General features: G+C 46.3%; 1 pseudogene; it reads right to left on the reverse strand.

The window, feature by feature from the left end:
• Positions 1-3,615: 3,615 nt before the first annotated feature.
• LOC144127792 (uncharacterized) lies at positions 3,616-7,496 on the reverse strand (annotated as a pseudogene).
• Between the last annotated feature and the right edge of the window lie 4,999 nt (positions 7,497-12,495).

Below are 12,495 nucleotides of genomic sequence, written 5' to 3' on the forward strand. Positions count from 1 at the left end.
TAGTGTGAGTCATGATACTACAGGCACTATATTTCCACTCTTTCGAAAGAACTCCAAAGGCGAGTTATTTGCCCGCACAAGAGGTAGGCCAACAGCTCCAAATTAGGGCTCAGCAGGAGCAGTCTTCAATGACAAGGCTATGCTACGGACTGGCGTCAATCCCAAAATAATTGCTTGGTGCTATTTGTGAAGAAGATGGATCTGCGTAGTGCAGCTAATACAGATTTCTGCCACACTGAATTTGGCATCGCGCGCACAGAAGCAAAATAATTTCCTACCTAGGAGGCAATTTCATTCATGCTTCCTCTGGTTTGCAACATCTGCCTGCTAACAAGAGGACCGAATTGTCTGTGAGCTTAAAAAGTTCAGGAGGACAAGACGTGAGTCAAAATACTTTTGGCAGTCTTCAAAACAGCCCCTACATCTGCACTCTTTCAAAGGAAATCCGAAGGAGAGTTGTGTTATTCGCGCACGTGAGCGGGACGGAGGTCGACAGAATCAAATTGGGGCTACGCAAGAGGAGTCAATGACCAGGATATGCGATGGACTTGTGCCGATCCCAAAATGACTGCTTGGAGCCATTTGTGAGGAAGATGGTTTTGTGGAGTGCGGATAATAGATTTCTGCCATACTGACTCTGGTATGGCTGGAACGGAAACAAAACTCGCTTCCCTACCTGCAAGGCACTTTTATTCATGATTCATTCTTCCGGTTTAGAACATCTGCCTGCTATTCGAGGAATAATAATTGGTTTGTGAGCTTAAAAAATAAGCCGAGCAAGACTACACCTTGTAGCAAGTCAATATACTTTTGGCCGTCCAAATTAGGGCTCAAGAGGAAGAGTCTTCAAGGACCAGGACATGCTATGTACAGCGAAATGGGCAAGGCGTCGCGCCGAAAAGTTGATGGCGTTCTGTGGACCCCCTGGCAGTGCTGCAACACGCTATCGCGTTCCACTCTTAAAGGCGAAGCTTAAGCAACCTGCAATTTTTCCCAGTTTGCAGACGAGATAATGGACAACGGCGGCAGGACCTGGGGTGGGAACGAATTCAAGCTAAGAGGCCGAAGCATGAGAGATCGTCCTCCACCAGGAGGTCGAAGCATAAGAATGAAGAGAGACGTCGAGTTAAGCCTCGCTTTTTGTGGCGCTGGGCTGGTTGCCGTCATGTTCACCTACTTTTATTCATGATTCCTCCGATTTGGAACACTGGCCTGCTATTCGAGGAATAAGGATTGCCCTGTGAGCCTAAAGATCAGTCAAACAAGACTACACATCTTAGTGAGTCAGAATACTTTTGGCCACCCAAATTAGGGCTCGAGAGAGGAGTCTTCAATGACCAGGATATGCAATAGGCTTGCGTCGATCCAAAAATAGCTGCTTGGTGCCATTTGTGAGGAAGATGGATCTGCATAGTATCGTATGCTCAAAATCGCAGACATTAAAAATGTCCCATAGAATTGCACAATATTTTTCCAGGTTAATACGCTCCCGGAAAAAATGATTTCCTGGCTACTTCGTTAGAAATTGTGCCAAATTGTGGTCGTATAATACATTTGTTTGTCAACCACACATGTGCAAACATACAAGTGGGCCGAACGAGGAGGCACGCTACGTTTTTTTCGGGAGTGACCTGTCTTGATAGCTTCTCTGCAGAACCCCAGTGCAATGAGGCGAGGCACTACTACCACCCCCCCACCAAGAACAAAAGAAAAAAACCTCGCTAGCATAGGCAATGGCCGTCCCCTCAATGACACATTTGGAAGATCTGAAATGCAGCTCCAATAAATCCTGCCAAGCAGAACTACTCACAGCAGTGAGCAGACTTCTCCGCACGAACACAACTACTCTGAATACATCCGCTTGTCACATAAACTGCCACACTGCCGAAAGGACTCCCTTCGCAGCACTTTTAGCGAAATCGACCTTGCAGGAGCTTACCCTGCTGTTCGACGCTGTTCGACCCAAGGTACGGCCCTCACAACAGGCTTTCCAAGACAACTTGAAAACAACAGTGACGGTAAAAAGTTTAACGATTATGGCAGCTTCTCAAACCCGGTCAGAGGTGTGGCTAGGCAGCATAACGACATTCTTGCTTACCCTAGCAGCACACAGCTCCAAGTGGTTGTTGGGGTAGACCACTGATTCCTTGCAACACTCGACGATACTTCACCGGCTGCAGGAAGTGGCGATAGGTGGGAACTTCTACCCCTTTGTGAAAGCCTTTCTTGTGGGTAATGTTGGGCATAAACACGGTGAATGGCGGTGTAACCAAATCGGTGTCCCCAAGCCGCTGTCATATCACCGGCTCTTTTTAACATCGCTAAGTCAGGCCCACCAATACTAATGTCTAGACCCGATCTGTGGCTCAACTGAGGCTCAACTCTGGCTCAACCAAGAATAATTCATATTCTTTTGGAAAGTCCAGCATACAGAAACAAACGTGCGCACCGTGAACAATGCATGCAGTCTGTCGTCACCCAAGTGCCACTGATAGTGAACTCTGCAGTTATTCGAGGAATAAGAGAAATGAACTGTTTGTGAGCTTAAAAAATCAGTTAAACAAGAGTACATGTCTCAGTCAAATTTTTTTTTGCAGTCTTTAAAAGCAGAGAATATATATGTCTACTCTTTCAAAGGAACTCCAAGGGCGAGTTGCATTATTTGCCCGTGCGAGGGGGAGGCCAACTGCTCCAAATTAGGGCTTGGCCGCAGGAGTCTTCAACGACCAGGATATGCAATAGACTTGCGTCGATCCCAAAAAGACTGCTTGGTGCCAATGTGTGAGGAAGACGGATTTGCGCAGTGCGGATAATATAGATTCGTGCCACACTGAATCTGGTACGGCTTGTACAGAAGCAAAACTGCTTCCCTACCCAGAAGCCACTTTTAATCATTCTTGCTCCAGTTTAGAAATTCTGCCTGTTAATCAACGAATAAGAGGAAAGAACTGGTTGTGAACCTAAAAAAATCTGTTGAACAAGAGTACACGCCTTAGTGTTTAGTTGAGAGTTTATTGGAGCAACGGCGACTAAGGCCAAGGAGCGCCAAAGCAATGTTTATTTAAATCTAGTTTACTAGTAAAAATGATGTAGTTATGAAATGCTGCGTGCAATAAAGAAATAAAATTGACTAAAAATCTGGTGTAAATGGCTGGAACAGAATCTCAAGATCTAAATATCATTACTTAAAAAGTGTTAAAATCATGGCGGTAAAAATAGAATGTAATGGAGGCTGAATGTAGGGCACTGCCAAGAGCAAGAGGGCGAGGAGTTGCTTCCCACCGTGCGTGGCTACGGCGCCTCCTTGTCTGTGACAGGGTACCCTTTAGATGATGCGATATGAAGAAAACTATTAAAGAACTCCATCACTTTGTCGAGCGGTACCATAGTTAAGAATCCACACCATGCACAGCACTGGCAGGGCAAAGACGTTTATTGCTTTGATGCGTGTTAATATAGACGTTGTGCGAAACGGTTAGAGAAGTAGTATGAGGCGATAACAGCGGCGGTAACTGTTGTAAGTGTGAGGAGGAGGATAGCGGCGATAACTGTTGCTGTAAGCTGGCATGATGTCATTCCGATGTAGTGTCGTTCACCCTACGGTACATAGCGGTCTTAGGGTTTTCGTGTCTGGCCCAACCAGCACAGTGCTGGCATTGGGGTGCTCGGGGCAGCCTTGCATATTCCTGGCCCCTGCCCTGGTGTCCCAACTACTTGGGGGCTGGCGGCTCCATCTTGGCGCTCAAGGTGACAGGCTCCGTCGTCCAGGTCATGCTCCCCCACACGTGGCTTGATCTGGTCGGAGTGTCGACGAATGTTCTCCCCCTCTGGACCATCGGCATTCACCATGCGAGTACCGTCCAATGACGTGATTTGGGCTGGGATCCATGGCTCGCCTCTCCTGAAGTTCTTTACCCAGACAAGTTGCCCTGGCCGCAACTCACCAGGAACGGGGCGGTCAACTGGAGACTGCTGAGCGAGAGGCCCCGGTGGAGCCACTGCATTGTCCAGTCTGGAACGGAGCTCGTAGCCCATCAGGAGTTTCGCTGGCGTACTGCCCCCCGCCTGCGGTGTCCTTCGGTACCGGTGCAGAATCCTTGCCAAGCGTGTTTTCAAAGACCCATGGACATTCTTCAAAAACTAAGTTTGCATGGCACGTTCCACGAGCCCGTTGGACTGCGGATGACACGGTGCTGTTTGGAGATGTGTTATTTTATTCAGCTTCATAAACTCCTGAAATTCAGCACTTGTAAATTGAGGGCCATAATAAGAAACCGGCGTCCGGGGCAATCCGAACGTGCCAAACAAGGTGTGCGCAGCTTCTATAGTGACGTGGGTTGTGGTGCCTTTCAGGGGTACTGCTTCGATCCATTTAATATGTGAATCAACAACGATCAGTAGCATGTGTCCATCGATCGGCCCCGAAAAGTCAATATGCAGCCTGGACCAACGCTCGCCCATTTCTGGCCATGCGACCGGGGATTTCTTGGGGGCACAAGCGCTGCCTGTACGCAACTGGGACCCCACACCATCTTCTCAATCTCGTTTTCAATCCCGGGATACCAGAGTAGGGAGCGGCCTAGCAGCTTCATTGAGCAAATACCTTGATGGGAATCATGCAGCAGGTGCAACATTCCCACCCTTGTGCTGTTAGACACGATTACGCGATGGCCCCAATATAGAAGCCCATGCGACATGACTCCACGTTATCTCAGCATTCCGGTTGAAGTACGGTCGCAAATGCAGGTCTTTGGGCCCTGAGTTACTTGGCTATTCTTTCCCACACCAATTTTTGTACCTTTGCCAAGTCATCATCGTGCGAGGTGAGAGCGGCCAGTCGCTTCGCGGACATAATGCCGTCTTTGAGGTTTTCCGTGAGCAAGACATGCTCGCCGCCCCGGTTTCTTCCATGGTCTCTGGCTGAGAAGTTGCGGACATCGGGAGTCGGCTGAGAGCATCTGCTGGAACATTGTGCTTTCCCAGCTGCTGTTTGATAACATAGTCGTATGCACTCAGCAGTAGGGCCCATTGCTGTATTCGGGCGGCGGCCATTACTGGTACAGCCCGATCTGGATGAAAAAGTCCCACAAGCGGCTTATGGTCAGTCATCAACAGCGTGAATGGTTACCGAGTAGGTACTGTCGGAATTTTGAGACCCCAAACACTAGAGCCAGAGCTTCGCGCTCCTGCTGTGAATAATTTCGCTCGGCTTCCGTCCGTACCCGAGAACAAAAGCCTACGGGCCGACACACCCCATCCCCGACATCGTGAGAAAGCACTGCACCAATCCCTTCCGGGGAGGCATCGCAATCCAGGACAAGAGGCATGAGTGGGTAAAAATGTACCAGGAAATCAGCGGACTTGAGGAGGTCCTTCACCTTGCTGAACGCCTGTTGTTGACTGGGACCCCACTCCCACTTAGCTTCCTCACGGAGCAGTTGATACAGGGAGGCCTTGGCTGTAGATGCTTTGAGAAGAAACTTGTGGTAGAATGTTACCATGCCCAGATACGACCTTAATTCGGCGAGGTTCCGCGGCACCTGCATCCGAAGAATGGCCTCCACGTTTTCCGACATTGGTTGCCGTCCCTGAGCACTAATTCGATGTCCCAGGAAATCCACCTGTGCTCGGCAGAACTTGCATTTGTCCGCATTCAAGTGCACGCCATTTTCCCGAAACTGCTGCAACACTTCGTGCAGTGTGGTGCAGTCATTGTTTCTTTGCGATGATGACGTCGTCTAAGTAGACCTGAACCCCAGAAAGTCCTTGCAAGCTGGTCTCCATGTGGTGTTGGAACACTACCAGCGCGGAAGCCACTCTAAATGGCAGGCGAGTGAATCTAAACAGTCCCTTATGAAAGTTGATGGTCGTAAGTAGCATGGCTTCCTCGTCTAATGGTAGCTGATTGTAAGCCTCCCGCAAATCTATCGTGGTGAAAACCTTACCACCGTTCAACATAGCCAGGATATCTTCTACCCAGGGCAGCAGATATTGCTCAGTGTGGCAAGCTTTGTTCACCGCTAGTTTAAAATCACCAGAGGCGAATGTGGCCGTTATCCTTTACTACCAGCACCACCGGTGCGGCCCATTTAGAATGCACAGGGACAATAATACCCGCGGCCAAAAGGCGCTCAAGTTGAGCGTTTACCTTTAGACGAAAGGCGTACGGAACTTCGCGTGCTTTCCAGAATTTTGGTACCACGTTGTCCCGCATCTCATATACCGGCAGACCCCTGATGAGACGTAGGCCTAGCGCGAACACGTCAGCGAATTCTGTTACCAAACGGTGCACGTTAACATCATCCGTCCCAACGAAAGGCCTGCGCTCACCTGTCGTGTTCGCGTTCATTACTGGCGCCTCCAGCATGTTGAACACCTGGATCAGGTGGCGTCCGCACAGGTTGGGGCCAGAGCAACTGAGGACTGTCAGGGATCCGCTCATCGACCGGTTTCCGCACAAAACCTTGAGCTTGAGTTTTCCCTGAAAGGGTAGCCTTTCCAAAAAGCAAGTCAGTTTCAATGGCGATTCACGCAGCTTGGGCCATACTGTCTTGTTTTGCTCATAGGTGGGCCATGTGATGACCGACACTGGTGACCCTGTATCGACCTGCATGTCCACTGCAACGCCCCCGCAATTCAATGTGCGTACAATGGGTAGTGTGATGCCGACGCGGCTGACATGACTGTCCACTGCTTCCAATGCAAATATACCGTGCGTGCCCACAGATGGGCTCTCCTCCCGAGACGATAGGGTATTTACCTGCACGATAGCCCTAGTGGCCCTTCAATGAACTCTCTCAACAGGCCTCAGGCGATATGGCCCTGCTGTTGGCACTTGAAGCATGTTGTCGAATGGAACCGGCAATCCTCAGATTCGTGCCCTTTCGCTCCGCAGCAGTTGCACGAAATAATCTGTGGCCAGTTTCTTGGGCAATACGCCTGTCCTCCCATCACATGTACGTTTCCTTCAGCGGCGTGGCTCCTTATCTGCTGCGTGCTCGCTTCTGCCATACCGGCTGATAGCACGATTTCTTCTGCTTCACTACTCATCAGCTGCAGCTTCGCAAGCAACTGTCGACGCACTCCTGCGCTTTGCAGCCCACAAACGATGCGATCTCACAGCATTCAATCCAACTTTGCGCCAAAATTGCATGTGTCCGCTATGTGACGATTGGCAACCATGACATCTTTGACAAGTTTGCGTGGCATCTGGCCACGTGTAAAGATCTTCTAAGACTGTGCTATTTCATTTAGTTGCGGAGAAAAGTGCTGCTGCAACAAAGCTAATACTTGGGTATAATAAAGTTCGTTCGCCTTGTCGGGCGTGCATCAACCACTAAGAAAATCCATGGTGTGGGTCACCAGCGCTGCAACCAAAGGGCCCGCTTCTTGTCGTCAGTGATTCTATTGCCTTCAAAGAAAGCCTCCAGTCGAACTTAAGCTGGCCACTTGTCACTCGTCTCGTCAAACTGCAGCGGGAAGGCATATCCTCCCATGGTGGCAAAGGCTGCGGTGCACTAAAAGGGCGACCTGTTGTCATCCCATCCTGGCCACCACTGAAGAATCCGCACCGTACACAGCGGTGGCTGGACTAAGACGTTTATTGCTTTGATGCGTGTTAATATAGGCGTTGTGTGGAACGGTCTGAGAAGTGTGAGGCGGTAACTGTTACCGTAAGTGTGAGGAGGATCACAGCGGCGATAACTTTTGCCATAAGCCGATGTAGCACATAGGTTCATCACCTAGCAGAAGAAATGGATGGAATGGTACGTCGTGATTTTGTAAAGGTTTGCAAAATGAGTATGACGATGCGTTTCTTACAATGGGCAGGTTAACAGGATGTGAATGACTGAAAGCGGGCAGCTAGGTGCAGTGCTCGCATTATGGTGGTTCTGTCCCGTCAGTAAATAATTGTGTGTTAAGTGTGTGTGTCCGATTAGTAGTCTTGAATGTATGACTTCATAAAATCTGTTTTTGTGGTGGCAATCTTTCCATTTTTTATGACTGACTTTATGAGGTGCAGTTTATTATTTTGTTCATGGTTCTATTCAACCTGCCATTTAATTTCAGCACGTGCTTAATTGCTACTTTATAGTCCTGGCAGGGAATCTTCATGTTGCCTCACCAAATTATTGTCATCAGGGAAATTTCTGGAGTGTTGACTGCTATCCTTTTGTAATTTAAAAACCTTTCATTTGTATGCATTTCCTTGTACAAAAAGAAAAATGTGGAGACATAAGCTCTTTCCTAATTATTTTAACTTTTAAGTTTCTAGATGTTTTCAGTGGCACACTTTCTACACTCTGATGAAGTAGCTGTGGTCGCCTCACAATGGTTTTCAAAATGGTAAACTCTACTGGCCACCATGCAAGTGCACAGCTGAAGAGACTACAGGCATCAAAAACTGAATTGAACCCAGTGATGACTGGGAGCAGTTCATGGGCAGGGTGTTGTCTACCACAGGTAAGAGGAGTGCTAATTGTCACAACACTTTGTCAGTCCTGAATGTGGCACTGTTGCATTTTAAAATTATAAATTTAATCTCTGAGTTTTTATTAGGGTGGCATTTCCTTGGTGAAATAAAAACAGAGGATTATTTTTGATCCTTGTGGTAATGGTATTGAAGCTTTCACAATCAAAATATAGCGTAAAGTTATAGTACAGGATATGCTTTTTACTGCTAATGCTCATCTGCCATCACCTGTCTGGTGATGATGGCCTTGTGGCACTGTGTTCATGAACACTGGTGGCTGTCGGTAGCAATAAGCATGCAGGTGGATAGTATATGCTGTGTTAGCACTTTCCAGTTTGAGTCCGAGTTATGGTACATATGCAGTGGCAGAAAAGGTTTTAGCGTCAGAGAAACTTTATTCTTGCTTTTGGATAGTTATAACCGTAACCAATATAAACAATATAAACGGGACATAAAATGCAGACACTGTAACAATCAGCCGTCGCGGTGTCTTTCTCAAATTACATCGGTGCAAAGGGGCGAAGCATTCGAAAATGACAAGGAGGAGATTTGGTTAGTTCCGTCACTCCCGTCGATGGATCGGATTCATTAAGAATTTCCTTCCAAGTTGAAGAAAGCGCTAACGCGGACTGAATTCAGGGAGCACAAGAATAAGATTTGTTCAGCTCTTGCACAAAGAAATTCCAATGAACAATTTTATAAAGTGGAATAACGTGAAAGGCCCTTTTATACATGCTACCACTGGTTTGGAACATCTGCCTGCTATTCGAGGAATTAGAAGGATGAACTGTTTGTGAGCTTAAAAACCCAGTCGAACAAGAATACATGTCTTAGTGAGTCAAAATACTTTTGGCACCCTTCATAACAGGCATTATACCTGCAATCTTTCAAAGAAACTCCGAAGGAGATTTGTGTTATTTGCCCAAGCTAGGGGGAGGCCGACAGCTCCAAATTAGGGCTCGGCAGGAGGAGTCTTCAATGACCAGGCCATGCAATGGACTTGCGTCGAATTCCAAAATGACTCCTTGGTGCCACATGTAAGGAAGATGATTCTGCACAGTGCGGCTAATACAGCTTTCTGCCACATTGATTCTGGTATGGCTCGTACAGAAGCAAAAGTAATTCCCTACCTGGAAGGCACTTTTATTCATGCTTCCTCTGGCTTGAACATCTGCCTAATATTCGAGAAATAAGGACCAAACTGTTTGTGAGCTTAAAAAAATCACTTGAACAAGAATACACGTCTTAAAGTCAAAATAGTTTTGTAAGTCTTCAAAGCAGACACTATATCTGCACTCTTTCAAAGGAACTCCGAAGGAGAGTTGTGTTATTTGCCCTCGCGAAGGGGGGCCGACAGCTCTAAATTAGGGCACGGCAGGAGGAGTCGTCAATGACCAGGTTATGCGATTGACTGGCGTCGTTTCCAAACTGACTGCTCGGTGCCATATGTGAGGAAGATAAGATAGATTTGCGGGGTGGAACTAATACTGATTCATGCCACAATAAATCTGTATGGTTCGTACGTAAGGACACGCGCTTTCTTGCATAGAAACCAATTCCTCGTCTTCATAACAGGCACTATATCTGCACTCTTTGAAAGGAACTCTGATGGCCTGTTGTGTTATTTGCCCATGCGAGAGTGAGGCCAACAGCTCCAAATTAGGGCTAGGCTGGGGTTTTTTACGACCAAGTTATGCGACGGACTTGCATCGTTCTCAATCTGACCACGTGGTGCCATTTGTGAAAAAGATAAGATCGATAAAATCCCCATCTACCAGAAATAGTTCTAGATAGTTGCTCCGCAAGGTATTTTAGGTGCTGGATAGTTAATGTGAGGTGTGCTGGAATGTATAAATTATTATTATTAATAATGATTTGTTTAATTAAAATAAGAATGAAAAATAAGATGTTGCTAGATGTGGCATTTGCGGTCTATACCTGAAGCAGCTGAGCTGCACTGTATAAAGAGCATATTGTTATTCTTTTGTGGGTTTATCTACTGCCCCGCCGGAGGCCTACAGGGAAAGTAAGGGTTTGAGGCCTCCTCCAACAGCTGGAGGGCTGGCTGTCCGCTGACTCATGGGACGGTGGCACTCTTTTGGGAGATGACAGGGCGGCTCTTGCTGTCCCTGTCTGAAGTGGATGGCCCTGCATAACATTGCCTGGCCAGTGGCTGGAGCCCAGTGTTGTGCAATGCTTCCCCCCACACCACATCAGTGAAATTTGCTACTGCAGTGAATATGAGAATGTATTTCTAGCCAGGGAAAATCATTCATGCCTCTTTAAAAATCATAAAATGGCTGATCATTCAAAAAATTTATGGTATTAAATATATTTCAAATCCTGCCTCTGCAAAATACTAATTCTCGAAATAATCAAAAAATAAAAAAAAGATTTTGGCAGTCACACAGCTGAAAAACGAAGCACAAGCTTCAAAATGATCTTCCACTAAATGCAATCACAATTTTAAAATTTCTACCCAACCGCCGCCATTTTGCTATTGTTTGAAAGCTCATTTAACGCCCTTTCATTGAACACCTTTCAAGTTATCACAGCAGCACAGCCAATGCTGCAGCCATTCTCCCACAGCTCGGTGAGTGTGCACAGGCTTCAAGTCTACCCATCCCTGTTCATGATTGTAGAAATACAGCCTCTGCCTTACGGAATTTTTCTCCGGATTGCCTTGGGCAAATGAAGCAAGCTTCCTATCAATTTACTAGTCCGGACAAGTAGAGCTGTGTGGTGTTGCTATATTTATTGGCTTTTGCATTACGAAATTTATTTGATTTCCTAAACTGCAGCCCAACCCATTATGTCCGTTCTATTCGTAATTTTTTTACCTATGTATTTTCACTGTGGCAAGAATAAGAACAGCCTCGCCACTCAAGGTCTATCTCGGACGATGCAGTTCAGTAAATATTTCTCATCATTTATAAACATTTTTTGACTAAGGGCCTGTAACAAAGAGCCTAAATAAAACCCCCAACTCCTTACAACTCATCTACTTGAGATATTCTAAATGCAATTGCATATTTGGAATGTATGTAAAAAAAGTGCACCTTCGTGGTAAATATGATAAGGATTACAGCAGGAACAAAGTTTTAAGACTAGCATCCTCCCTAAATGTTTTATTTATTCTTGAGTGTTCTCTTTTTCGGTCTTCCACATCTGACAAGACCTTAAGTATGCAGGATGATCCCCTTCATAGTGCAGTGAGGTGAAGCTTCACGGTTTTCAGAAGGATGGTCTTTAGAGGTGCATTTTGGACAAGTTTGGTGGCTGTGGCAGCTCTGAAAGCCATGGGGGGTTGGATATGTAGGTTCTAACACTGATTTTCATTAACCACCTTCAGTAGTCATAAGGTTGCTAGAGGAGGATGTGAGAACTAAATACTTTGTATTTGTATATTGTCTTTTCAAGTTTTCATTTTTCGAATCTAGAATTGGCAACCACAGTCCACTAAACCTTTCATCGACGAGGCGTATCACGCTGTGACGCAACAGCTTTTGGTACGGAAACTGAAGTGGTCATTACTCCAACTAAAAATATCTTAACTCTGTCACTTGTGATCTTAAATTGGATTTTGGTACAATACTTTTGCCAATACAATACATGCAATGGTAATCACACAGTGATCTAGTTTCCAGCATCGGAACAAATAAAAATGGGTGCAGCACTGATAAAAAATTGTCTGTAATATCTGCTAAAGTTCCAATGAAATCAATGCAGAATTAATTGAGCACTTCACAGCTAGCTTTCCACGCCCCCCCAAAAAATTGAATGCATAGAATTTAGTGGTTGCATCATTTAAAAAAAAAGTCCTGCCCATGCTCTATACCATAGTTACAATGAAATACAGCAAAAGTTGAATTTGAACATCCGGATAATTTCAACTGTCGATGCAGCCCTGGCCAATGTCCGTGCAAGTCCATGGATTGGACACTCGCTAGTTCAGAAAATACGGGCTCAGTGCTCGGCTTCTCTGGGGTGAAATTCTTAAGAAATAGGCCATAAGTGGGCTT

The sequence above is a fragment of the Amblyomma americanum genome, chromosome 1, assembly GCF_052857255.1.
Source record: "Amblyomma americanum isolate KBUSLIRL-KWMA chromosome 1, ASM5285725v1, whole genome shotgun sequence".
Taxonomy (NCBI): domain Eukaryota; kingdom Metazoa; phylum Arthropoda; class Arachnida; order Ixodida; family Ixodidae; genus Amblyomma; species Amblyomma americanum.